Source organism: Ambystoma mexicanum, chromosome 3p (assembly GCF_040938575.1).
Source record: "Ambystoma mexicanum isolate Mex_15411 chromosome 3p, UKY_AmexF1_1, whole genome shotgun sequence".
NCBI lineage: Eukaryota > Metazoa > Chordata > Amphibia > Caudata > Ambystomatidae > Ambystoma > Ambystoma mexicanum.
The window spans coordinates 566,706,024-566,731,170 of NC_090925.1; the positions used below are offsets into that span (position 1 = coordinate 566,706,024).

The 25,147-nt window shown below is 46.9% G+C and overlaps 1 protein-coding gene across 5 annotated transcripts in view; it reads left to right on the forward strand.

The window, feature by feature from the left end:
• Positions 1-25,147, forward strand: part of ZMYND8 (zinc finger MYND-type containing 8) — a 1,749,249-nt gene that overhangs the window by 1,673,952 nt on the left and 50,150 nt on the right. The window lies entirely within an intron of this gene.

Below are 25,147 nucleotides of genomic sequence, written 5' to 3' on the forward strand. Positions count from 1 at the left end.
TTTTGACTTTTGAAGCACTATTCATTAGTCTAGTAACGGGCAGAGGAGAGGTGAACAAGCATTGACTTGCGTAGACCTGCAAGTAGGGGCATAGGCAGGAGCGCTGCAATAGAAAATGTCTGTGTCATTGTTATGCCAGAAAATAAGAAACAATACCAGCTGTGAAGAGAGGAGCATGCTATCATTAAGACCCAAGCGGAAATCAGTAAACTGCTGCAAAGACATGGCCAAAAAGCCAAGAGGGAAACTGGGAGTGGCTGGTCCTCTAACAAAGTCACTCCCAAAAACGCACCCCCTTGAGGTTAAGGGAAAGAGATTAGTGTAGAAAGATTTAGACTGAGTTCTGAGCATCTTATCAGAGTGTTGACAGGGGGTATAAGCTAAGAGAGGTGGGTGGACACAGCTTCTACTTATTAATGTTTTAATTGATTGAAATATTTCAATTAAATACATTTCAAGAGAAGTCTACAGGGGGAGCACACCCTGTAGCCTTGGCACAAGGTTATCACAAATAAGTTGAAGAAGTAGGAACAGCTCACCATCCGCACACTTTCGACAGGGGGTATAAGAACATCTCCTGACTTCTTCTTCCCCTAAGGAGGAAGTTTCCCCTTCTCTTTGTCTGTCAATGGCTTATGTTTACAGGGTCCTAGGTGGTATTCCCTATGGTTTAGAGAGGATGAAAAGCTCTTGTTTTCAGTGCTCTGATCTTGTGTTACTTTCGCTTCCTCTCTTTGTTTCTCCTTGGGTAATCAACCCTTTCCCTTCTTGCCTTGGGGCCATGACAGATAGATTGAGCTCTAAGGATTTTGCTACTTGGGTTTGTGTCATGGAAATCAAAGTATCCCAAGAAGTTATCTGGGACTCGCCCCTCTACCGCTGCCCCATTACAAAGCGCACGCGCACCGGAGCATCTTGGCGCTAGAAACCGGAAGGTAAAAAGATTATAAAAAGATTATACCAGCATAAGGAGAGAAGAAAATTCAAAACAGATACCTTTTAACAGCCGACGTAAGGAAACAAGATTCCCAGTTACCCCTAGGGAAACCGGCAGGGAGTTCCACAACTTTGCTGCCGCTACAGAAAAGGAGCAACCACCCACTCGTTCACGCTGATAGCGGGGAATCACCAACAGACACACGTCATTAGATCGCAATTTGCGAGCTGGCACTTAAGGACCAGTCTACACAATCCATGGGGTATGGGCTTCGGCCTTGTCGCATGGCCCAATAAGGAGATCAGAGTAGAACTGTGTCCTTGTCGAGGGCCAGGCCCATTGCCCAGGCACCAAAGTTATATCACTATTGACACTGAAAAAGTAAAACACAGGACAGATTTGCAAAATCATGCTTTCAGGTCCTTGCTGATGCTCCCCGTGCAAGTTTGCTGCAATCCCGTCCAGCACTTCGTTCTGCAGCCACAGGCAGAACTTCTTTTCCCGTTCAAACCTATCCTGGTTTAAAAAAGCTTTACCACATAACCGGTCCTTGGTGGCCATGCCCATTTAAACTTCCATGCTGGTTCCTGGTGGCCGTGGCCAGATTGTCTGGGTCATGGCCTTCAGCCTCCTTTCGAGCTTCCCTCTTCTGCCTCCTCCTCTTCCTCTCTTATTCCTGATTATCTGACTGCTATTAAGGCATGGTGTGCTGCTAATGATCTCTGCCTTAATGCCAGTAAGACAGAGATCCTTCTCTTTGGCCCCCCTGCTCCCTCCTTCCCTCCTACTCTCTGGCTGCCCTCCATGGGTCCCCTCCCTCCACCCTCTTGTGAGGCTAAAAACCTTGGTGCGTCTCTCTCTCTCTCTCTCTCTCTCTCTCTCTCTCTCTCTCTCTCTCTCTCTCTCTCTCTCTCTCTCTCTCTCTCCCCCCCCTCTCCTTCTCTCCTCGCATCGTGGACCTTGCCAAAAAGGCCCAATTTCCCCAATTTCAGCTGCATCTCCTCAGATGCATTCTCCCTTTCTTCACGTTCCCCCAGAAACTCAATGTTCTCCAGAGAACCGGGCCTCTCTTGGCTTGATTACTGCAACAGCCGCTTCCTCAATCTGCCTTTATCCTCCCTCCCCCTCCCTTCAACTAATCCAGAATAAGACTGCAAGACTTATCCTTGGCCTCAAATTTAGGGACTGCATCTCTCCAGCCTTAAAGTCTCTCTACTGGCTCCTGGTGGCTGCGAGGATGAAGTTCAAGACCCCCTGCATCATTCACAAGGCTTTCTGGGGCCTGGGACCCCACTACATCCAACTCTCTTTCCCTAAATACCTTCCTGCTAGAGCCCTTCAGTCTTCTAGCTCCAACTCTCTGCATATCAGACGCTTCTCCAAGCAGAGAGTGGGGGGTTAGATCTGTTTCGCAGGAGCTGCCCTCTGAAATGGCCTCCCTGCCCCCCTCGTGCATGAGCCGGAACTCCTTAAGTTCCGGAACATCTCAAAACCCTCCTTTTTTCTTCTTCCTTTCCTTTCTCCCTCCCCTGCTAATGCCGCCCTCTGCCGCATTGACTGGCTGTCTGGTCCCATCTGAATCCTACAGGGCACCATGCCCTCGTCGCCCAGTCTACCCCAGCACCCCGGTCTGCTGACCCCATCCCCGCCCCCTAGACTAGACTTGCTCTTCCGGGACCCCTTCCCCTGACCGAGTCTAGTCCACCCCCGTTCCTACACTTAGCATGTGGTTCTCACTTCCTGCATCCCCTGGCACTAGCACTCGCCTAGCACCCGGGGCCTTTCTTCCCCTCCCCCATTTGCACGTGTATGCCTCTTCTCTGCCTGCACTTCCCTTCCCACCCTATCATTATCCCTTCTGCCCCTACCAGCACTTCCCTCCTCCCCTTACCACTCCCGCTTTGCACTTCTTGCTACTGCACTTGCACAACCCAAATGACACAAGACATAGTAGGACAGTTATTGTTATTTTTCTTCCCTGTTCCCACCCCCTTTTTTGTCTTGTGGCACCTTGAAACACCATTTGCTGTACAGGTGCTTTACAAATACTCAATAAATACATAAATGATATGGGCAATCTGGCCACTGGCCATGGCCGGATGCTATACCTCAGTCACCAAAAGTATATCATAATTTATTGTACTTACGTTTTGACACTTTGGAAAAAATAAAACATAGACACATTTGTGAAACCATGCTTTCGGGTCCTTGCCAAGGCTCCTCGCACAAGTTTGCTGCAAATCCATCCAGGTTTTATTTTTTGAAAGCATCAACATTTAGGTACAAAAAATAGTAACATACCTTAACCCCCTCTTGACAAAATCTATTCAGACTTTGCAAAAACATTCAAAGTTGGGTGGAAAATCTTTTTGCACAATTGTATGCAGATTCGTCAAGCGGCACCAAATGTATAAAACTTGCAAACATTTTGTGACCCCTGTCTAATTTTGCCCCCCCCTGGCAAAACTGCACTAAACTTTGCAAAAGCATTCTATCATGGGTCTGAAATGATCATGCAGATATCGCTCATTTTTTTCGACCTACTTTTTGGCAATTTTTTTTTTTTTTTTAAAAGTACGGGACGGATTTACACAAGAAACACATTTGCAAAAGCATGCTTTTCGGGACCAGGCCACCGCTCCTCATGATAATTTGGTGCAAATCCATCCACTGGTTTAGTCTGTAGGTGTGAGCAAAATATTTTTGCAGTCAGTGAAAAGGAGGGAAACTCAATAACTCGCCTCTCCTGCACTTACAAAAGCAAATAATCCATGCATTGAAAGATGTTTTAAGCCTGCTCCAACTGACCTGCTTTATATCAGAGGACACCTTAAGCCAGACTTGCTTGTAACAACAACCTAACCGGAAAAGGGCAGAAACCCCCTGATTTGCCTCCTCTAAAGCATCTCTGGATAAGGACAGCAAAACAATATATGCTCTAGTCAAGAAGATATCTACCTCAGGAGCAGACAAACCTAGAAATCCAAATGGCACAATTCCATAAATGATTCACTTTATAGTCCTATATAGAAAAAATACATAAATAGGTAAACATATAGTGTTAAGATGGATTTTCAGAACAAACCCGGTGGGAGGCTTCTGAGCGCTCAACCTAGTGTGACGAATCGCGGGATTCAGTCACTTCTCCCGAAAGGGGTGCCTTTCGCTGTGAGGCTAAGGAGGTGAGCCCGCTGTGCGATACCCTCCCTTGGCGTAGAGCTAAGCGGGACCTCACCGGGAGAGACCCTCTCCTTGGGGTCAAGGACTCCTATTTTGAAGAGGAACTTCCTACATTACTCACCCACAAACCCACCACCAACAACAACATTTATCCAAAGAGGACAAGAAGAACAAGTTAATGTTTGTTACTGTGGTCTAGAAACCTTAAATCAACATGAGAAGGAATATGAATGAATATGAATTCAACACTGAGAAGATTGTCTGAGTAATGCAGAGTACTCGGACAACAGAGATAAAGGACTTTGACGCCCTGCCACAGAATACCCAGCAATGCATCATAAATGGAGGAAGAGGAATCCTGTCAGAGAGAGAAACCTGGTAGTTTCAAATCAGCCGTGTGAGGATAGCTGGGCCAGGCCGGGGCACGCAGCTTTGAGGTTTGGAAGAAAGCTGGTGAGTAAAGGCGACGCACGAGACTCCTAAAGCGAGAGGAGCTGTGGGAAGTAAACCTTTGAGTTAGTCCTATGGGATGGCGTGACCGAGAGTTGGTGGACCGTTGAGTCTAACGACAACGCCGTGACCACAAATCCATTCACAGCACGCAGCGGGCATAAAGGAAAAGAAAGGGAAGCAGAGGAGCCAGAAGCCAACCTGATGAACTGAAGAAAGGATCCCATCCCGATCGCAGTCCAGGTAACACTAACCCCAAGAGAACGAGGTAAATGGTCAAACGGGACACCCAGGAGGGGATAATGAATATAACAAGCGTAATAATCATACTCATCACATTGAGGACTGCATGGTATTGTTCCCATAGGAGAGTGGAAATCATATAAGAACATTCATACTCGTCTCTGTCGAGACAAAATATTGGCGAGCACTAAGAGTTATTATTTGATCCCTGAAATGTGTGTCAATAAGGAGAGAACTGGCACCTTCATACTCGTCCCACTAAAACCATAGAGGTGGAGAGAAGTGAGAATCATTACTGATACCCTCATATTCGTCCCAGTACATCCAAAGAGGTGGAGAAAAAAAAGGATCCCTACTGGAACATTCATACTCGTCCCAGTAAGACTAAAGAAGTGGAAACAAGTGAGAGTAATTACTGCAACATTCCTAAGTGTCCCAGTAAAATTAAAAAAGTGGAGATAAATGCAAATCATTACTGAAACATTAATACTCGTCCCAGTAAGACCAAAGAAGTGAAGGGCTCACGAGAATAGTTATAAAAGTCAAGTGAAAGAGGAAAGTGAATTTGTTTGGGTGTCTTTCTAGCTGGCCCAGCCACGGAGAAGAGGGACATTGTTTAAAGAAAAAGCATCAATTGTGATAAACAGAGTGTGCGAAAGCAATAACCTCAGAAGGGTAAAGCAAGATGTCAAGGACACGATAGAGAAACTGAAGAACCCTATTTCATAACTCTATGAACTGGTCAAAGTAGTTGGCAAGAACTACCTATGAATAAGTTACTAAACTGACTGTGCTGAAAAGCAGACCACAGGAGAAGGGAGTTATTCTCCTGTGCCTTAGCTTATTTTGATAGTGGTAGGGACAGAATAGATTAGCTTTGGACAGAGGATAGATCTTCATTTTGGACTCACCGACGACTGACAAGCATCCTAGTTAGTTTGTGTTGGGTAGTATGGCAAGATGGAGTAAGGAGGATGACAAGGCGTTCTCGTTTTGGCTATAGACCTTTATTCAAATAAGGAAAAAAACATATTTGCTCCATACTTCTAGGGGGGATTTGCCTACTGCAACTCAGAATAATTCGGGTGCTCTTCAGATGTAAGTCAAAAACCAAAATACAGTCCTCTGTCCAAACCAACTACTCTATCTCTACCACCAAGAAATAAACTAAAAGTAATTCAATGAACGTCTGATAAAAATCTCCAAGAGAATGGCTACCTTCTCCTGGTGAAACAATCCAGTCTTAGGAAGACTTAATTGCAGTCTCTTGCAATAAAGCCTGATTGACCAAATACATTTAGACCAGGAGAATTACTCCCTTCTCCAGAGACTGTTCCTTGATGGTCCTTTGTACACGTTTTAAGAAATCTCTTTATTCCTCCCCGTGCCTCCCCTCCCCCACCCCCAAGGATTTGCAAACAACAGTTAAGGCTTTATCAACTCTTCTTATTGTATTGCTGCCACTTTGTCAGGACTTTTTAACATCTTGAATATTAGGGCGATTACTCCCTGACAGTTCTCTGTCTATTTGGTATCTTTATGCTGGTTTTCCCATAGTGACAATGAGCTCACTCCCAAGACACTCTTGAGATTTATGATACTTTGTGTCACCACTGTGATGAGGGCGATCACTCCTGATGAATACTTAACTCTTCATTATCTAGATATCACTACTGTGAAGAGGGATATCACTCCTGAGGAATACTTTACTCCTGATTCTCTTTGGGCTCCATGGACCCCACCTGTATTTCCTGCAGCTCCTGTTACCTATATCTTCACTGGGGAGTGCTACCGGTTCTTCCCGGGGTCTCAGGTCTCTGTTGGTTCTGTGCAGGTTCAGCGCATATTCCTGCTTGCCTCCTCTTTGGTCTACTTGGCTCCACAGAGTAATTGCTGCAGCAGTTCGGAGTGTTTTATTGACCACATGGTCAACTTTGGAGAAGCCACATCACTGCTGGATTCATCCTGCTTCTGCAGCAAGTTGCGTTTACCCCGGCTTGCGTTATTCCTTTTGGTTTCTCCTTCCGAGACAGACTGTCTCACAATGCTTCTGGCAGCGCGGGTTTGAAATGTACAGGCCCTGCAAGACGGACACCTGCTTCCTTCACTGCTCTTCCTGCCCGTGAACATCTCTGTATGTTTCTTTGATTCTTCTTTGTCTCAGTTTCATCAGGTACTACTGATGAGACAATCACGACTTCATGATAACACACAGTAGTAGAATCAGGTTAGGAGGGAGAAGGAGTTGATCAGGCCATGTCTTCTGGCAACGATGGTTTTGGGAGGTGTTTAACGGGACAACAGTCTTTCTCCGCATAAGGGGAGTCTCTCCCTAAGAAGTCCTCCTGCTTTTTACCACCCCTACGGGGACCATTGGGTTGCAGCTTAATCTTTTGAGCAAAGGTGGTGTCTGTACAGTTCAACACACATAGATACAATTAAGCACTAGAGTACACATAGAAGTACACAAATATACTAATGTATAATGTTTTAACAAACTAAACAGGCAAGACGTAATGGTAACCTATATCACGCAAGCACACTTTTATACCCATATATGTACACATTTGATAAACTCCAAGTGAGATAACCTACTTTTCACTGAAACACATTAAAAGTCCTTCAGTAATACAAAGCAATGAAAATGTATCCAGTAAAGTGAAAAGAACAGCAAATTAAAATATAATCCATATTCCCTGCCTTAAAAGTATAAATCGGACACTGAACTTTAGCAGTCCATCCCTATCACGTAAGTTGGCCTGGTGTCTAAACAGTCAAGTTCCAAGGTTGTACCTTAGATGGGGTTGGAAGTCTCAGGGGTTCCCCTGTACAGGCTTTGGCAATGGCAGCACGTTGGTAAAAGATGGAGTTCAGCTGGCATCAGCAGGTGTAGTTTGAGGCTGCGGTCAAGATATGTTCTAGTAAGGCACCTCTTCATGCAGGAGAGCAGCAGAGCAGCAAAGGTTTTAGGCTCAAGTCCCTGACCTACAGTGTCCCAAGCTCCAGCTATGATAGGTGACCCATCTAGAAAGAGGCCTTGTCAGGATATTGGCAGCCAATAAATGTGCCTGACCTCTACCAATGGTTGGCTTCTGGTGAAGGACGCAGGACTAATTGATTCCACTAGTCCAAGGGTTGAAGCACTGACAAAGGTCTTCTGTTGTCACAGCGACGTATTTTTGGGCCCTGCCCAAGGAAAAGGGATGGCTACTGGCTTCCGATGCGACCACTCCTGTGTCGTCTCGCTACCATAGACCCTTGCCTATTTTCACAGTCCCAAAAATTGTTTAGGTTTCTCCCAGTCTCTTCCTCTCCCACTCTGGGCTTCTCGGTCATCTCCCCACACCAGGATTCTCTCCGTCTCGTTTCTCCACTCAAGAGCATCTTGTTGTTTTTCTCCCCACTTTGGAGTTTCCCTATCTCAAGATTTCTCCCTTGCTCGCCCCATCCTGTAGCTCCTCTGTTCCTTCCCCAACCTGAGGCTTGTGGTAAGTCAAGCATAGGAGTGGGACAAGATGACATATTGAGCAAGATGGTTTATTAAGCAACTTAAGGAAAAAACTACTAGGCCCTATTTCTATGATGATTTCTCTACGGTACAAAGCAAAAAACAGATGCTTCTCAGGACATCTTAGAAAAATATACTCTGTTCTGTTAAAGTGGTGCTAACCTATTCCAAGAAAGAAAGAAACAAACAAACAAACAAACAAACAAACAAACAAACCTTCAGCTTCGCATATTTCCCCCTTGGGAAAATAAGTGGTGACTGGTATTCTGACCCCCACTCACAGTGTTATCAAAGTTTCTTCCAGCTCCCGACTTTTTTGCCTGGTTGCAAATCCATATCAACAAAAGAAATGTCTCTCCTCTGTAGTTAATTCAACGTCAGTTAGTTCGAATAGTGTCCAAATGATCCCCTATGGAATGCATTCTCCTGACATGGGTAGGCCGGTATTCACAAGAAAAGATTACAAGTTCCCTCTCTACTGTTCCTATTTAGGCTGCAGGCCTGCTTCACCCTGTTTTGTATCTCCTCTCTATCCGATCTCTCAGCCTCGGGTGGGCGACAGGCCTGCTCAACCATGTTGTATCAGTCTTTTCTTTCACCCCCTTCTGGGGTTTCTGGTTTCTCAGCCCATCGTGGGATAGGGACCTGTTCAAGTCTCTTTCACCCTCTAGTGGGATATTCAGACTCTCAGCCCGTCATGGGCTGCATGCTCGTTCAGCCCTGGTCGCAATGTTTCCTTCATCCCCTTTTGGGGTCTTCAGCTTTTCAGACACAGGTGTGCTACAGCTCGTTCAGCCCTATGCGGTATCTTTCATTCACCCCTTTGTAGGGTCTTTAGCTTCTCCGCCCCAGGTGAGCTACGGGCTTGTTCAGCCTTGTTTGGGGTGTTTCTTTCACCCCCTTGTGGGGTCTTCAGCTTCTCATCCCCAGGTGGGCTATGGGCTTGTTCAGCCCTGTTCTGTATCAGGCTCACCCCCTCTAACCAGTCCCCACCTGCAGCCGTGTACCTTTTTTCCACCGGCAGGACTCACTACTGGAGTCAGAATCTCTGGATTTGCCTATCCGTACCTTCGACTCCTTTTCGGTCTGCAACGTCGGCTGTTCGGTTTTCCTTCCCCCCCATCCCCCCATCAGGAACTTCTGCATCTATACGACGGGACGCCAGTACTTTGTGTTGCTTTTTCGCTTGTTTCCTGCCTCAGCGGCCACTACCTGGTTGGGTTCTCTGTAGTGGTTGAAGCAGCAGAGTTCCTCGCAGAGCCTTGGTTCGCCACCCACCAAGTCTTCTGTGTAAATCTCTGATCTTTGTAGGGGGGACAACCTCCCTCCTCTGTCTCTCTGTGCGGGCTGGAATTCAGTGGCTGGTTATCTCCCTCACAGCTGCCTTTGTGATTGATTAATGGTCCTTGCTAGAATGGTCATCAGTTTGTCTCAGAGGGGGTAATGAGTACAGGTTAGTAAACAAGCCATCTACTTTGGATGGGCCCTGTACATTATCAGCAGGCTCAATTCCCATATAACCAACAAACATTGGGGTCTTGGAATGGAAGGGGGGTGGGATGAAGGCCCAAGCCTTCCTGGGCCCCAGGGTGTGTGGAGGGTGGGGGGTTCACCCCCAGTTAGGATCCTGCGTGCCCTGACCCCATTGCCTGGTATCAAGTAGTGGGATCACCTCCCTAGCACCATAGGGAGTGGCTCCCCATTGAGGAGAAAGAGCAAAGTCCCTGGATTCATCATAGGCTTCTTTCAGTTCCTCTCCCCACACTGGGGCTACTTGCGGTTTCTCTGCCCACTTTGAGGCTCTTCTCCTTTGTACACCCTACTCCTTTTCCCTTCTCACTTCCCTTCTCTGGAGTATGCTTTCACCACTCTGGGCATTTTCCCTCTTTCTCCCCACTCTGAGGTTTTCCTAGTTTCTCTACACTATGGCTTTTCTCATTCTTCTTCCTCCCCACTCTGGGGCTCCTTTCTCTAGCCTTGCCACCCGCCTCCCACTCCTTGGAAGCCACTGCGTACTTGTATCCTACGAGCAGAGCTCCCTGTCAAGGCTGTGTAGACCGATTGCCTCTCGTCTCGCTGCAGAGCCACCTATGCGACTCCAACTGGAGTCCATGTGGTGGGTGTCTCCTTCTGATTCCTGCTAGATTGGTTTGGGAACTTGTGGGCAATGGATTTATTTTATTGCAACTGGATGGTTTAGGTAGATACCCTACAAATTGAAACCACTTTAACTCATGTTTATGTGGGTCAGATGCAGTTCGAGCACTAGTGTATGAATGTTACAAACATTGCTCCAAAAGACATTGATAAGCTTGTAGAAATCTTTCCAATTAAAAGTTGATGATTGAAAGCCAATGACAATGAATTAATCAAGCAACTTAAATTGAGTGTATTGTATCATTAGATCAGCGGCCAAACTACCTAGATAAATGTTTTCATATTAATGGAGCAGACGTTCCCTGCATTTTCACCCAACATCCAAAGATAGAAGAACTGCCAGACAGGAGGCAAAAAGAACAATCTTCTCTAGTATGGGACCAACACTTAACATCCCCTGACCCACTGGATCTGAAAATTGGATGTAGCGAAAGAAAAGCTCTATGAATAACAAAGAAATAGGTTTGGCACAGACTCACCGAGAGTGAAGTGGAGAAGGACCTTTTCCTAATCTTGGTTCCAAGTCTTATCCAGCCAAGAGCTCCCATAGTCACCCTCCCATTTTGACCTTGATGTAAACTTGGTAGATGTTCCACATGCGTCAGCGATACCATTATAGAAAGATGAGGCTTTCTCATAAATTAGCACTTAGCGGTGGCATTGATTTTGACCAGCAAAGAAAAATTGATTAATACATTTTATTCGGCCAATAAATGCAGTGGTTACTCTTTTATATATTGTTGTACCAGATAAGTCTGGATTTTAACAATTTTGGTTGCAGCAAACCCAAAAAGATAAAAGATTTAACATCACTACTCAATTTAATGAAGTCGAAGTCTTGCACTTTTATTAAATTATTAATTTCTGTTAGATCTTGAAAGGAAAAGGGAGGAATCGAAGAATATTCTAAAGATATCCAACAGGGTTGGGACTCAAAGAAATGATCTGTGAACCAAAAATTGGCAATTCTTTTAGAGTAAACATCTTTTGCTGAGAACTAAATTCAGGAAAAGTAACACCCTGAGGTATTTTCTACATTTTAATTTGTCAAAAGCAATTCTGGATTTACATTTCTCCAAAGAAATCTTGCCGGAGGAGAGAATCAATGTGTTTGAAGAAGGTTACTGGTATTGGGATTTGAAGCATGGGTACAAAGTATGAAATAAATTGAGAAATAATCATATTAGTAGTAGTTTATAATCTTCCCCACTAAGAGAAATATAATGATGGCCAGGTGTCCGTGAGGGCAGAAACCCTATTTGATATAATCAATATGGATTTTAACTCTATCAAGCAGTTGAGAAAACAAACTCCCAGATATTTTAGGCCTTGTTTACAGCACTTTTAATCAAAATCTGTCCTTTTCATACTTTACACAAAGCTTCTTTAGTTCTATGACTTCAGATTGTTCTTTATTTACTTTACAACTGGTCAAACTGGAGAATTTGTAAGTAATTTCTCATGTATTTTCTTGGCTATACAAGGGTTATTAAGGTGCAGAAAGAGCTCTGCATACACTACAGTTTTTTTTCTCCAAAATTGGCACCTCACATCTTCATTATAAGGGGATTGTCTGAATTCCTTCAGAGAAAGGTTTCAGGGCAAGCGTAGGGTATTAAGGACAGCCCTGGCTAGTGCCTTGGGAAAGATAGAATTAGTTTATTAAAAGCATTTGTTTTGTAGTATATACTGTATTAACTATGGAAATAAAATCATCACTCTACCTGAGCAAACTCGGTGCTTTCCTCAAACATTTCCACACTTGACTCTTTACCATATGGATCATAATGCAGAGTAAGTGCATTAGAAGCAGATCATCTCCCCTTGAAAACACCCATCTGAATTCTTATGACTAATTTGGTTAAATAGCTTTCTAATCTATAAGCTAAAACATTCACAAACATTTAGAACTACTTGAGGGATCACTATTTGGGGATCGCTATTTTTGCCTGGCATAAGCAACAATTTTAACATAGCATCTGTGACGAAATGACTACTGCTCTGGATGAGTAGTGGCTAAACTGCCTCCTCACCCCCACACTACTATCAAACGAGCCCTGGTTCCAATCATAAAAATGAAACGGACACACCCCGACGTTTACACCTCCTTCACCATTTCTGGTAGCGCACGTCAATGCCAGGCTATACTCTTCAGGGCGTGTGTAAGCTAATGGCAGTAAAAAAAAACAACTAATAAGAAATCACCAAGTAAAACCCACTGTTGTGAAAGAGTGGAGACTTTTGTGAAAGGGCACTTATAAGTAGATAAGCTGTGATTTTCAGGCACAAGATAGACACAATGTCATTGTTCAAAGGGCATGTCTTTAAGAACAAAGTAGAGAAGGGGAGCTTAAAAGTCATTTTTGTCCTATTTGCATATCTTACCCTCTGGCCTGAGACTTTCAGCGCTACCACTGGACTCACCTGGGATTATTTTCATTGACTTTGAAAGTGAATTAGACTTTTTTTTCAATCTTAGATACCTCCTGCATTCTCTTTTCTTTTGGGGACACTGGACCCTCTTTTTAAGATTTTAGTGAGGGAAGACCTCTCCCTCTGTTTTTTGTATTCATGCTTTTCCTAAGACTGCACCCCCCAACCTTACGTGGTATGCTGGCAGGGCTCCTTTCCAATATCAGTGTAGGTTCACCGGGGCCCAGAGGCCTACCAGTGCAGGATTAGTAATCTCTTTTTTAAGGTGCATGTTTTTACCTTTGCAGCATAAGCCATCTTGCATGGGGTATTGTGAGGGTATTTTGTGTTGCACTCTCTTAATAGGCTGGTTACAGTTGTTACATTGTTACCCATTTTTGCGGGTGCGTTATCACATTCTGCCTTTTTAGCCGTGATAATGCACTTAAGGGTACCATATACTAAAAATGGCATTTTTAAGTGTTTCACGTCCTGTTTAAGAGAGCCTGTTCTTTTTTGGTCATCCTACCTTTCCAGGTGGGAGAGGGTTCCCATTTTTCATGCACCTTGGCAGATTTCCTGCAGGAAGTGAGGAGGGACACTTCCTGCTCCCAATCCACAATCCCCACAGGAGTTTGAATGTTGCTGGGCATATCCTGGGTGGCTGGCTGGCCACTGTTGGACTGCCACCTACATGTTTTAATGTGGCTAAGTGTCCTAATTGATGGGCTAGGGTTGCCCAGGTGCAGGAGACGAGCTGGACCCAGAAACCAAGTCAACCAGAAGAAGACGACAACCAAGGGATATTGGAGGACTGTCGCCATACCAGCATTGGCTCAGCAAATACCACTTCTTTGCGAACTGCAACCTTGTAGTCAACAGAGAATACCTCTCATGTCAAAGGGAATAAGGTGCTTTATACCGTTTGAATGGTGGGATAAAACGGTCCCCTTTCTTGCTCGAGGTACATTGCCTGTTTTGGTCATCAGAGCGTGCATCTTTGCATTTCCACTGCAATACCCAGATCCATCTGTTTATCATGCAAGGAATTCTGTCTGGTATTCTTGTGGACATTCTTGAGGCTCTGTTGTAACGCTGGAAATCCCCTGTGCTTCCCTCCACTAAGAGACGCGCCTGATGTTGAAAGACCGAAGTCTTACTGCCAAGTTGCTGAGTGCCTCCTGACGCTGCCCTGGATCAATACAAGACTTGCATCTGTGAAGATCTCTGTGAGGATCTCCCCTTCATTGTGGGCCTGAATCTGGATGTCCCACCTAGAGACTGAGATCTCTACAGGAACCTAGAGACTAACAGCAGTGATTTCCCCTGAACCTGCAACCCAATGATACTGCACAGGGACAACAGCGGTGTGGCATATCTTCCCCAGCAATGTACTTGCTTTGGAAGGTTCTTAAGTTTCTAGAGGTTTGGGGAGCTTGGATCACTTATATCTCTTGAACTGCCCCTTCCCCATTGGGTTTGCGTTGGGTGCAAAGTCAGGCTTACCTTACCGCTGTCCGGGGCTGGTCTTGGCCGGTTGTGTCCCGGTCTGTACTTCTGTGGATCATCCTTTAGAGCCCCAGGGCTGGAAGCTGCCCCTCCGTTTACTTCAAACTTACTTTAGACTTTTAAGCCCCTATTTTCCTTGTTGCGTCTGCTCCACACTAACTTCAGTACATTTATTGCGCTTGCTGAGTGGTCCTCCTGGCCTACTCACCTCTTCCCTCAGAAAACCTTTGGGACACCAAAGACTACCAGAAACCTGGTGCAGGGTCGGGTTGGACTTCTGAAGTATTAGTATATGGTTCTGATAAGTCTAATGTTTTGGTGTGTGCTTAACTTCTTTTCTCCCTAATGCAATTAATTATTTGAATAACTGCTTGTGATTCTAACGTTGTTTGCAACCCATAGTGGGTTATTTAACTGTGAGTTGTATATGTGTATTTAAGTATTTTACCTACCTTGGAATATTGAAAGTGTAACTTAGTTTAGTATTGTAATAGTGTTATTTTTTTAACCTGCCTGTTCATTTTTTTTCTTTACATTTTCTGCTAAACATTAACTGTACTATACACCAGTGTCCTCTTCGTCTATAGCTCAGCCTTGCTGCTTGGTCAACGCTACTTAAGAAAGTGGCTTTGCTCACCTGTCATCGTGAATAACCTTGCTAACTCTGATTGGCTTTTCTAAGTCCTGCAACTGGTACTGACTTATGCAGTCATTCTTCAAAGGCTGAGATGATGATAATCAGATTGGGCATCTATAAAGAACCTCATATGGACTTAGCCCAGTCTTTCGATTAGGAGTACTCCTGATTCTAAAACAACACTAAGGAGAGGTCTTCAGGCCACTTGACGCCAATTTCGGCACACAACTTGGCAGACCTATTCTTAAGGACACTGTTCTGCCTTTTCACTGCACCCACTGACTGAGAATGGTGGGGAGAGTGGAGATTGTGCTGGATATTAGAGGCATTACATAACTCCTTCATGATCTGATTGACAAAGTGGGGAGCCCCTGTCGTTATTTATTCTCAGTGGTATTCCAAACTTTATTATGAAATCTCTGAGCAAATCCTTTGCCACAGAAACTGCATCTTCTCTCTGACAAGGATAGGCTTCGACCCAGCAAGAAAATCTTTCCAAAGCCACAATAACTTACTGTAAATTATTAAATTGGGGGTAGTTGAATAACATCCACTTGGATATTTCTAAGTGGCCAATAGGGTGTAGTGGGCTGTCTGTCCAGCATTGTTTATTAGGCAGATAATAGACCATCCAGCTTAGTCTTATGTCATGGCCATGAACTCCAGAGAATACCAGTTTTTATTTAGGGTTGAAATCATCCTTCCTTTGTCCACATGTGGCAACCCGTGATATACTCTGGCCAAATAAGATAAAAGTATGTTTGGAGCTACCAAATGCCCAAGTTCATCTCTCCAGAGTCCTCCGATATGTGGCATCCTTTACTTATCCAAAGTCATTTTCAGTAGAAGGAGCAGCTTCTTGAATTCGTGCCAGCTCCTCGAGTTTTGAAAGGAGCTGTCTCTTGTACTCTTTTTACTTGTACCACGAACTCAGCCTGAGAGTTGAAAATGGACACCAATTTAGCACTGCAATCTGCAAAATCATTCCCACAGCGAACCTTGTTATCTAAAGTTTGGTGTTTAACAATAGTTATCTGTTTCTATAGCATAATGTCATCCAACAAAACGTCAACATATGCATGATTCTTTATGGGGAAACCAGATGTACTCCTACGTGCCGTCCCCTTGCCTCCATACTGCATGGGCGTCCCTTGCTAGGGACGAGAGACAGAACCTTTTTCACCAGAAAAAAACATCCTTCCCCTTTAAATTTAGAGGCACGCAAGGCACGGCCCTGGGAACATGCACTCCTAACTCCACCCACCGGCGCCACTCCTCAGTCCCCTTTTCTGCGTCAACGGGATCGGGCCGCTTTCACCAGCGCTCCGGGGTTTGGCTTCGGCCTTGTAATACCACGTGCTCTTACTCCGATACTTTCTTTTTTGTGTTCTGTTTTTTTGTTCAATCAGGTACTCAGTCCTCCGGTGCCACGCTCCTCCCCGGCGCATGTCGACGTCAGCGGGCTTCAGCATGTGTCCAGCCTGCGAAGGGCTCTTCCCTACGTTCAACCCTCATGCTCTTTGCCTACGATGCCTTGGCTCGATCACGGCTGGGAGGGTTGTACCACGTGTGATGCGCTTATACTGTGCGCTCTGAAGAACAGGTTAGCTTGGTGGAGGGAGCTCTCGAGAAGTCGCCTGCAGAGGACTTGAAAGACTTCCTCAGGCACAAGTCAAGGCACAAGGTAGGGCCACCTTTTTCCATCGCACCCCGCAAGGGCGATTAGTTCCCAAGGAAATGCCTGTGCAGGAGGACCCTTTCAGGTTCTCGCCCCAGCACAGGTACCCAGGCTACTTAAGCTACCGACCACCATGCCGAAGGGTCATTAGAACCATCCAGGGACAGTCCTGGGGACCACAAGGTTCTTTTACTGGGTGTACACCCGAGCTGCTACGCCCTAGTACCCGGGCAGATGTCCGAGGGGGAACCTGTACACAGCACTACCGGCGCCTGTACGCAGAACTACCGGCGATGCGGCAGAGGGCAACACACCTACCAGACCCCGTTCTGAGGTGCAGGGTAGGTCTCATGCTCCACCGCCAAGAGTCCTGGAGGAGGCCGGGGCCAGCGAGGCAAGCACCACGACTTTGGCACGTGACACACAGCTTGACAAGATGGCCACCGCGCCTGACAAAATGGCTGCTCGTGCGATGCCCCCCCCCCTGGTGAGGAGCAGGTGGGAGAACGAGTTTCAAGGTGGGACTGGTCTCAACCAGCATATAAGGCCTACAGCTTATCCATCAGCATCGCAGGGCAGATTTACCCTGCAACTGGCAAGACAGAGTATGCACCGGCACCAGCAGCCGTCCACTACCCCGTCAATACCACCTGCCATCCCACCGGCCTGTAAGGACAGGTTTTTTGAAAAGTTCCTCACACTCATGAGAGCTCCTCAAATGGGGGCCATCCTTTGGGATGTGATCAGGGACATGCTCCCTCCGGCCCCTCCGCCTCCGCCTATAGTCATTCCTCCTATGGCTCCAGCGCCGCAGGCCCCCATGCAGCCCCTGCTGCATTTGCCGGCTCCTTCGATTCCGGCTTCCTTGCCTCCCACAGTTCAGGCGGTTCCACACTGGCTGTGGTTCCTACACCGCAGCCCTCGGCGCCCAGCACTCCTCCACCTACTCTGGACCAACCGGACACACTGGTGGACACTGACGAGGAGGAGGACCCCGACACGCCGTCTTCAGCCAAGGCCTTCAATGAACAGCTCACAGGTTTGGCAGAATATTTGGGGCTTCCGCAACCCTAGGTCGAACAACCGGAGGCGGGGGTCCTGGCCGAGGTCCTCACTCTATGCCCCGTGTTTAGAACGGGGATCCCGATGCAGAACGATGTTGTCGCCTTAGCCAAAAAGGGATGGTTTAAACCTTGTTCGGTCCAGCCTTTCAATCGGCGCCTCAACACCAAGTATAGGCACAATTGGAGGGGGATCCACTCTTGCTGTCGGCACACCCTCAACCACACTCTTTGGTGATCGCTGCAGCGTCACTCTACTCCAAGCCTCAGTCGTCCTCGGCCACCTGGTCCTCGGCGCTTCTAGGCAAGGAGGAGAAGATCTTGGAGGCTTACGGAAAAAAGGTTTATTCCAATGCCTCACTGCACCTTCGTCAATCCGATGCGGATGCCATGCTAGTAGCCGTTAACCAGAGGCTTTGCCTGGAAATAGCTGACTTCCTTCCAGAACCTCTGGTGCAGAGCCAGGCACTTTTCATGGCGGAACTGGCAGAAGCTAAATTGGTGGCGCAGGACATCATGGAGTCCACCGTGGCCCACATTGACACCTCAGGCCGGGCCATCTGCATCGCCACGGACATGAGAAGGACTGCCTGGCTACGGGCTACCAAGTTCAACCCGGACGCCCAGGAAAGCATATTGGACCTTCCATTTGAGGGTGTTGACCTCTTTCATTCCACCACCAATGAGGAGCTAGATAAAAAGAAAACCGTTGCCAAACTACAAAGTCTTCATCTATCCTCACGAAGGCCACACCCAAGGCATACACGCAGTCGCATCAACGTTCCGATAAGGGGCGGACGTTCGGCGGGTTCCGGGTCTTCAAAGAACAGAGGTCTAGGCAGCCTGACCGTTCTCTGAGTCAGCACCAGCGTAAGCTACAGAAAGGGGGAGCAAGGGCTTGTTTCAGTCCCCCTCCTCCGTTCCAGCCTCGGAGGGAAAGAAGGCGTGATGTGTCTCTTCAGAGCCACGTGTCTCTGTTTGGGGCCAGGCTTGCCCTTCACGCACAGTCTTGGCGTCAGAGGTTCGTGGACCCCTGATTCCTATCCGTAGTGTCAACGGGGTAACGTCTACCCATTCCTCCCTCTCCTCTCTTTTCCCCTCCACTCCCACAAATTGGGACAACAACTCTGTTGGTGGAAATTTCTTTTGCTCGTCGAGAGCCAGGCAGTGGAAGAAGTCCCATTAAGGCTTGGGCTTCTATTCCAGGATTTTCGCCATACAAAAGTGGAACTAGGCTGGTCTAAGAGTTGCGTTGGACCTCTCAACCTCTCCCTGCCTCTTCATAAATTCAAGATGATTGCGCCAGCACTCATTGCGAAGACACTGTGCAGGGGAGACTGGATGTGCTCCCTGGATCTGAAGGACGCGTATCTACATGCCCCAATTTGGCTGCCTCATCGCTCATTTCTACGATTCAGTATCATGGGCTTCCATTTCCAATACAAGGTTCTACCCTTCGGCCTCAACTCACCCCCCAGGGTATTTACCAGACTGATGAATGCAGTGGCGGCACTCCTCAGGGTCCAGGGCCACCATGTCTACCCGTACCTGGACGACTGGCTCATCAGGGCGAGATCTCCGGAGGCGGTTCATCACACTTCCTCCACCCTTTATGATTACACTCCACGAACTGGGATTTTCTATCCACCTCAAGAAGTCTCAGCTGCAGCCTACACATATCCTGACCTTTCTGGGCCTCATATGGGACACGAGATCTGAGAGTTTTTTCCCCTCAGGCGACAAGATCATGACCATCAAGAAGGCAGCAGGTCACTTTCTCAGGCGAGAGGTGACCTCGGCCTGGTGGTACCAGCATCTATTGGGTATCATGGCGTCGGTCCAACTGACCGTACCCCACACAAGGCTCAAGATGAGGAGATTACAGCTGCACTTCGCAGCCTCATGGAATCAGGAGCGGGGCTCTCAAGCCGAATTTGTCAGCATTCCTCCCTCTCTCCACCCAGACCTCACCTGGTGGTCCAGGGACTGCAACCTGCGGATGGGAAGGCTGGGGCGCTATGCTGTACAAGCACCGTGTCCATGGAGTCTGGTCCCTTCAGGAGCAGGAGGCTCATATCAGCTGGCTTAGAGCTGAAAGCTATCTGTCTCGCTCTCAAGGTGGCAAGATGGTCCTCATTCAAATGGACGACTCCACCAGCATGTATTACATCAACAAGCAGGTTGGCAGCAGGACCCCTCTGCTGTTCAGTCTAGCGGTCTACATGTGGGAATGGGCCCTGGAGAACATCTACCTGAGTGCAATCCACCTCCCGGGGGAGTCCAACCTGGAGGCGGACACTCTAAGCAGACTGGGAGCGGACAATTGCGAATGGCAATTGAACGATCAGGTCCTGCTTGGGACCTTCAGCAGATGGGGACATCCTCGGGTGGATCTCTTTGCCACCTGGTCCAACAGGAAGTGCCTGCAGTTTGCGTCGTGGCAGGGGCATGGCCCCAGCTCTCTGGGCAACGCGTTCCAGATGCAGTGGAACAGCATGACAGCATATGCATTCCCACCCACTCTGCTGGTCCACAGGGTGATCTGCAAGAAAAGAGAATGGTGTCACCTGCGCATCATTCTGATAGCTCTGTGGTGGATGGCGAGACCATAGTTCTCGGAGCGCCTCAGCCTCTCAGACAGGCCACCCATTCACTTGCTGCTGGGCCCAGCTCACTTTCTCTCGCAGCAGGAGGGCAGGGTCATCCACCCCGCTCCACATAAGTTAGCCCTCTGTGTGGTTCCTGAGCAGGTCACACTGAAATATCTGAGCCTGTCACAGGCTAACCTAGACATCATTCAGGACGCTATAAGTTGGGATATTAGGAGCCAGTACAAAGTAAATGGACTAGGTTCTGTCACTGGACGGACTCTAAGGAGATCGACACCCTAACTTACACGTTGGACGATGTGCTTTCCTTCTCTGCGCACCTCGCACACTGGTGAAAATAGGCACATGCCGCACCTACCTGGCAGCCATAGGATCCTACTGGAACTTGGAGGAGGTCTTCTCCTCCTCCAACCCGGTGGTTAAACGACATCTGGCGGGCCTCACCAGGCTCTACCCGCCCATCAAGGAACCACATCCTGTGTGGGACCTCAGTGTAGTATTGGGTGCCCTGGCGCACAAACCTTTCGAACAAATGGCATCCGCGGACATCAGGCTTGTCACCATTATAACAGCCCTGTTGGTTGGTCTTAAGTCTGAGTGTAGGTTCAGTGAGATCCAGGCACTGGTGGCTTCAGAACCCTACACTATTTTTCACAGAGATAAGGTGGTCCTGAGAACACACCCCACGTACCTACCTAAAGTAGTCTCTTCTTTCCATCTAAATGAGAAGATAGTGTTACCTACTTTCTTTGCTGAAAGGGTCTTGCACTGTCTGGTTGTCCGACGCTCTTTGAAATTGCATCTGAACAAGACCAAGAGCTTCCGCAAGTTGGACGATCTCTTTGTCACCTTCGGGGGCGTAAGGCCCGGTTATCAGGCATCCAAGGCCTCTATAGCAAGGTCGATGATTTCGGACATCAATGAGACCTATGAAGGGCAGCACAACCCACTTCCAGCGAACATGCATGCCGATGCTGTCAGAGCCAAGGCCACGGCGGTCGCATTCCAGACACAGGTCCCATGGCAGGTCATCAGCAGGGCGCCCACCTGGGCCACCACTTTGCCCCTCTGCAAGCACTACTGTTTGGATGCCGGCTCTAAGTCAGATGCGGCTTTCGGACAAGCGGGTCTAAGGAACTTGTTTTCTTAAGGAGGGTCACCTCTCCACCCTGGGGCTACATTCAGTTGTAATCGCCCATGCAGTATGGAGGAAAGGGGACGGGACGTAGGAGTAATTATAAGTTACTCACTGTAGTGACTAACGTACTGCTAATCCATAGTCCCCTTTCCTCCATACGTTCCACCATACCCCGCCCTAATAAAACTGGTGTCATTAGGCAATGTTAATATTGTCGACCCGTCAATGGCGACTGAGGAGTGCCGCTGGTGGGCGGAGTCAGGGGAGCGCATGCTCCCAGGGAACTGTCCCTGCACGCCTCTAAATTTAAAGGGGAAGAAGGTTTATTCTGGTGAAAAATGTTCCGTATCCCGTCCCTAGCGAGGCACGACCATGCAGAATGGAGGAAAGAGGAGTGTGGACTAGGAGTACATTAGTCACTACGCTGAGTAATTTATAATATATAATATATTAGGAATCCTCATTGCTTCCACAAAATCATGGACAACTCCAAAAGCATACTAGGAATCTTTATGTATGTTCATATGAGTGTTCTGCATGCTGATAAGCATGTGTTAGTGCCACCAACTCCTCTACCTGTGCAGAAGTGGCATTTAGCAATTTGCCTCTATCCACAAAATCTCTGACTGTATATATTGCATACCACAACACTAATCGACCCTCTTTGTCACTATAGTAAGAGCTATCCAATAAGCATATCCAATCAGCATTGTGTTTAGAGGTATTTGACAGATCTCCTCTGGGAGTTGAGAGGAAATCTGTAGTGGCCACATAATTCGGGGTTGTGAGTAAGGATGCTGGATTGAATACAGAACATTGAGTCAATTTGATGTTTGAAGAGTACAGTAACAGGATTTCATATGTGTAATAGCACAGGAAACTGATGTTTTGAGTTTTGACCTTCAGCAAAAGGTTGAAAATTGAATATGTGACTGAAGCTTCCAGGGGAGAACCCAGAGCAATAGCTTTACACTGCTGCACTGCTTTGAGTTCAGTTGCTTCAGAACAGAGACATGGAGGCAAACTTGCAGATTTTGGATCTAATTCTTTGCTATAATAAGAAATAGGTCTCTGATAATGGGCATGGGCTTGTGTCAATACATCTATTGCAAACCAGTTTCTTTTTTATACGTGAAGTTTTATTGATTTTTGTTGAACAATCTCATCTGAATCTGGCTGACCACCAGGAAATCATGAGCATCATATCATCAAAATAACATGGTCCATGTACTCCCCTTCGCCCCTTCCACTTCTTCCCAAGAGCATTCCGTAAACAAAATATTATTACAGTAAGCTGGGTAATATAGGTGGTGTCCGTTATAACAATAATGTTTAAGGGCTTGTCTACCAGGTTCAGGGCCCTCAATCTTCTTGGACATGAGAGGGCATTAAGATCCTTTTGCATATAAGACAAAAAGGGGGAGGGACTATGCCACTGCACTGGCTACCTGGACACCCACCCTCTGATCTCGGGCCCAGGACCCTCCCCCGCCAACGTCTCACACCCGCACTGCCCACCTGGCAACCCCCTGCACTTGGGGACTGTTTCTGTATCCCTACAGTCCCCCTACCAGCCCCCTGATGTCCGCACTTACCCATGCACTTGCCACTTGCTGGCCGTCACTTGCTTATTGCCATCATCTTGTACTGCACTATCCTTGCCCCCTTCCCACACACTTGTGCAATCTGAATATCACCTGGCCTAGTAGGATTGTTGTCTGTCCTCCCTTTGTTTCCCCTCCCTTGCCTCGTCGTGCTTTGAAGCACTTGTGCATAGGCGCGTTATAAATGCCATATCATATCATAACATAAAGGACAATTGGGAGTTTCAAATGTTATTTGGAGTTTCAAATGTTTGCTGTGAGTTTCGCCATCCCGAGCATAGTCCACACTTTGGTTTGTCCATCCATAGATCCGTTAAAGGGGCCACCGTGTTCCTCCACAGCTGTAGAATTGCCAATGTTGCTGCCAGGAGAAGGCGAATCAGTAGTTTCCTCTCAGAGGAAGTACATGTCTGAAACCCGGGATGAAAAAAGACCCATGACACAAAACTCTGGGTCATCTGGTACATCAATTTTAAGCATATCCATTATTTTACATCTCGCCTCCAGCCAATAGTCTTGGTTCACTGGACAACCCCATAGCATATGCAGCAGTGTTCCTTCCCCCTTAAAATGTTGAGTTGCCTGGGTGGCTGTGATGCAAGCGATCACCTTGTTAATATCTTGGTCTATATTTTTGTTAGTCGGGGGCATAGTCTAGTTATCGCCCCTTTATAGATGGTTTCCCACTCTTCCACAGTTGTTGGTTGTCCCAATGCTCGTTCCCATCCCTCGCAGTAAGATCTCTGGTCGGGGGGGGGGTGGGGGGGGACAGAAAGTGAATTAATACATTTATAGAGACAAGAGATAATTGCCTTGGAATCTGCTGGCAACTGGAACATCAGTTGAAAATCTGGCAGCTATCTAGTTGCTCCTGCCACATTGAATGGATGTAGGACCCAATGTCTGATCTGTAAGTACCTAAACCTGTCTTGAGAGATGGTGGAATATTGAGCCTCAGTATCTCTGATTTGGAGGTATTCATTTTAAACCCAGAAACCAATCCGTATTTGTGGATTTCCTCAGCTATTCCTTGTAAGGTCGGCAGGGGTTCTGTGACACAGTATAACATTGTCCGCAAAGAGGTTAATCTCATGCTGGACTCTCACCACGCCCAAATGTGATACCCGCTATACAGGCATGCGCCGCGGATCCGGTCTGCGAAATGTTCCATTGCCATTGTGAATACTATCAGTGACAAGGGACACCCCTGCCCAGTCTCATAGGTTCCGTCAATGCCCTATTAACCAACAGAGGGATGGATGGCGAGTGTGTGGTGCATTCTGACCGGATTTGTCGACTAGGTGAAGAACCCTTCTAATGTTGTCTACTGTTCCCCTCCCCTGAGAAGGCAGGTTGAGGTGTGCACCACCTTGTAGTTTGGTGTTCAAATTGCTTGTTACATTCCAAATAACAATAAGTGGAGCTACCGGACTATATATTGGTCCTAAGTCACCTGGACCAAGTAATACAGATATCCACAGAAAGCTGGATGGTCTCACCCAGCTAAATTCAGTGCTCTCACAATGGCTCAATATGAGCTCAAACGTTTTGTAAACATATACTCGTAACGTCATTTGTTTACTGCAAAAGAGATTCTCTTTTTATTTGTCCGGTTTGACTGGATCTTGGTATATATTTTTTTAGATGTGAAGCAATATTTACAGGAAGCAATTCCCAAGACTAAACACGGCCTAGCTTCAGTGCCTATGCATTTCGGAGCGGTTCTCCATCTTCGGGGCTTTAGTATTGTCATGCTGTACATCATTCAACCAAAGCAATCAGTTTTTATGTACAAAGGACATGCAACAAGCACAAGGCACATAATACATACGTCCATGCGTATTTTCGAATAATGATCAACAGTAATCTGGAAGGAAAACGGGTAATGCTGCCATGAATAGTTTGCATTGAATAATATCAGATTCATATAACAGAGCAATAGGCCTATATGAGGCGCAAAGAGTGGGTTCCTTTGCTGCCTTAGGTATCAGTGTCACCTGGGATTCCCTCATAGACTGTGACAA